At 38.9% G+C, this 3941-nt stretch overlaps 1 long non-coding RNA gene across 1 annotated transcript; it reads left to right on the top strand.

Annotated features, from left to right (window-relative positions):
* The first annotated feature begins 633 nt into the window (after nt 1–633).
* On the top strand, nt 634–3296 carry LOC115378491 (uncharacterized). The gene is made up of 3 exons (XR_003930130.1): nt 634–742; nt 2665–2753; nt 3173–3296. It is a non-coding gene; the product is annotated as an uncharacterized LOC115378491 (long non-coding RNA).
* Nucleotides 3297–3941: the final 645 nt, after the last annotated feature.

Raw genomic sequence — 3941 nt, 5'->3', positions numbered from 1 at the left:
GGAATTCTGTCTTCTGCCGAAACTTAATTGAAACAGCAGAGAGGAAAAAGAACCCGGAGCGGCGCCCCGTCCGTGCAGTATTGTGTATTATGTCACTTCATTGCTTGTGGCGTGCTTAAATGATAAGTGTTTTTGTGGTTGCACTGTGACCCACTTTTGCCAGTGGTGGCCAAAGCCTCAACTGGTTATCTTTACAGTTGACCTTAGGCTAGGGTTAAGGTGTTACTTCAGTTTCTGATTTCCGATATTTACCAGAATTACTTTAGTCATCCGTTGGAAAATGTTCCTAGATTTGGTTTTACACTTAGAGGGAAAGATAATAACAGCAGTGATGGCATTTTTACATGCAAGAGAAAGTGAGCAAGATGTTTTCCACCTAAATGCATCAAAATACAGCGTATCCTACGGCTACAATGGATGGTGGTCTACTAAGGCTACTGTTGGTGTAAAAATTAATACCTCTTCCTCTTCTGTGAAGGATTTTTCCCTGTGTGATTGTTAAATGTGGTTGCAAAATAGTGAGTCTACAGAAAGTGACTGCTCTTAAATTCTAATACCAAAATCTCATGTCTACAGTTGATATTTCATATTTGAGATAGTTCACATTCTTTCTCTTGCTCCACTCCACTGTAGTGCTACTGGAAACATCTTGACGTGACATCACCTTCTCTGTGTTTGGCCATTTATTCACCGAAAGAAAAATAAACCACCACAACAACAAAATGGCTCTGGAAAAAGCAAGGTACATTGACAGTTCAGTTTTGACTTATTTATTTAAATAATGGCGTAGTGTTTGTCTTTGAGGTTGAGCGTGAGGTTTGCGATTTATGCAACTACAACTTTGTCAGGTTTAGGCATGTGGAACAAGTTTATTTAGTATTAGGTCATTTAATTGAGGTTTTGGTCAAAGATTAATAAGAAAAACTCACGGCAGAAGAATTAATAGCTTGAGTTGGATATTAAACCCACATAACCAGACTTGAAGGCCTGTGTGTACTCCGATCCACCACCTTGACCTTCACTGCTACTTTCCACTGCATTATTTCGGTGCCAAACTACAGTCTGTGTCTACTCCATATAATGATTAGTGGCAGGGAAACATATTGCTGTCACTTTTGTGCACGGTGCACATTATTTTAAGACACTGCTCATTTCATTATTGGAAAACCATGTTGGAGCTAGTCAGTGTTACATCCTCACACTAAACAGTAAAGCATATATTTCCTTCTGTGCAGTTAAAAGCTACAGTAAAGCCGGGTCAAAGTTAAACGAAAATGCAAGCTGCACTCATCCTTTCTCCAAAAGCCTGACTTCTGTGTAACGCTTTATACAGTTTATAGCAAACTTTATAATTTAACAGTAAAGTTATTACATCCATTACATTGGTAATTAATTACTTTGTCGGTTTTAAAGCTAAAAACAGTCAAGAATGGGACAGCGAGTGATACCAGTCCTATTTTGACCTCTTATCAGCAGTTGCAATTGTATCTATCACAAGTCCCATAAAGTCAAGCCTAACTTGCCTCCATTCATTCCCATTCATGTCCTAAGACCTCTTCTCTTGCAAATACGTGGCTCGCCATAGGTTAGCCAAAGACAGATATGGATACGATCATGGCTGCTAATGATAAGTCAATCAACAGGACTTAGCTCAATAGGTCAGTAGTATGATCATTTAAACTACAATGTAAACTGAAATATGCAATATTTCATTTAAATGTTTTTATTGTAGTCAACGTGTGTGGAGAAGCTCTTTCTTTGCAGAGAGAAGCCTACATTGTCTGTTATTTCTCCTGAGTCAAACCATTTGTTTTGCTGGGCATTAAAAGTTTTACATGTAAGAGTTGAGCGATTCAATCAGAAACAGACCTCAGTGTTTCTTCCTCCCGCTCCTCTTTGATTGACTCTTAAACAGCTCCCCCGCTAGCCTCAACGAACGCAGTGAGTTAACAGTAACTGTTATGAAATCCACCATTTTACTGAGCAGTTTTCCTCATTAATCTCATCTAAATATTACATCAGTGGCAAGGCTAGGTCTGGTAAAGCCCTTGAATTTAATATGGAGCTTTAGCTTGCATTTTCTGGGATTTCTCACATCAATTTTACTACTAAATGCCTCCAAAGCATAATTTTTTAGCAGTAATGTTAGCTACATAGACATTTGCTTACATATTGTTGATACCCACTGTTGCTTAGGTTCCAACAAATGGTATGTTTACCTCATTTACTACATTTAGTGGGTCTTTCAGGGTCCAGACAATATTGTTACCCAACAAGAGCAACTAAAGCCAACCCAGTCCTGATGGAATTGATTACTGTAGAAAGGGCCACCCCTAAAACACAATTTTATTTTTTATTTTTATCACAGTTATTGGGTGTTAGGAACTCTCAGATCTTAGTGGATGATGACGATTGTACTCAAGAATAACACAAAATAACAGAAAAACATTTTTAACAGGGTTTACCATCCCTTTGAATAGTTTCCATATGCAACCACAGACCAACTATTTTGATTGCTCTGTCTCTGATTTTAGATGTGAATGAGAATATGTACATGAATGTATATACTTTAGGGCCACTTTACATCGAGGAGAAGACTATGAAATAATCCAACTGGGAAACCATACCCAAATTTCTCACCCCTGCTTCTCTTGTTGCCAACAGAGAGCTTTGACACGTGAGACACGCCGAGGAAATTCAAGAGGCTTTCCACGAAAACGCTTGAACAAAAAGAAAGCCAAGAGGAATTTCAGGTAGCATCATCTTTGACTCACTGTATCAAGACCAAAGGATTTTCTTTCTTTTGAAATGCATAAGGTGGTCAATGCTCCTCTATTATTGCATTTCATGTGATCATTTTTCCCTGTTTAGGTAGCAGTGTGTGCATAAGATTGTGAGTGCTAGAGCGCCCACTGACACTGAAAATAATTTTCTAAGGCCAGCATGGCAAACTTAAACTTTCTGTAGGTTTAAATTCAGGTGGTGTAAGGTTTTACTCCCATGCTATTGAGTAACTCACATGAATAAAATATTGATTACTATTATAAATATCCACCAATCACTGATCTGATTGGAATAGTAAAGATAACACTAAAAAGCTTGTCCACATACCAGCTAGAATATATCTATGATGATTATTAGGAAATATTTATTTTCTGGTTTTGCTTCGCAGTCTGTCACCTTGCCAGGCAGGAGGGCCATGACACAAACAAAAGAAAGACTTTGAGTGCCATCTGTGGCAGTTTTATTGTTGTATGGTTTAGAGGAAAACAGTTCATAACCGAATGGAATAAAGCCCAAATATATCTTCTCTTTTTTATCCTCTCACCTTTATTCTCCATTCCTGTTTTCTTAATCTACCAATCTGCTCTCACCTTGCTGAACAAGGTCGGATCACCAATTCAGCCTTCCAAGAACACATGCACCCACACACACACAGGCACACTTACACAGACACACATAATAAACACACGCACACACTTCTCCTCCTGCCCCACATGCATACGCATATGAACTGCAAATGACTAGTCCTGATTAATCAATCGGCTAAAACAAATTTTTACAACCCGCCACCTCCAGGGGCGTTACCTCAGGCGGCTGGCGGTCTGCATAAATCATAAATCAGACCAATCTGGTGATTGCAGCCTTGCTTCTGCACCGCCTCTGCCAGGCCTAATGTTATTTCCCTGACTGAAACAGATAATAACAGTAATGATAATAATAATATGCACGTCAAACCCAGCTCATAAATATCAGGACCAATCTGGCTTGAGAGAGGGCACATATGCATGAAACTTTAGGTGAACAAACACATATTCTCCAAGTGTTTGCTTTGAGTTTGTCTGCGTGATACACACAAAGAAACATACAAATTCCTCTGGAAAAGAGTCGAGGCATCCCTTTCGTGTGTGTTTTGTCCATTTGTGTATGCTTGTGCGTGT

Source organism: Myripristis murdjan, chromosome 20 (assembly GCF_902150065.1).
Source record: "Myripristis murdjan chromosome 20, fMyrMur1.1, whole genome shotgun sequence".
In the NCBI taxonomy this organism is placed as follows: domain Eukaryota; kingdom Metazoa; phylum Chordata; class Actinopteri; order Holocentriformes; family Holocentridae; genus Myripristis; species Myripristis murdjan.
Note: the sequence above shows the minus strand (reverse complement) of the source record. Positions and strands in the feature narration are given on the sequence as shown.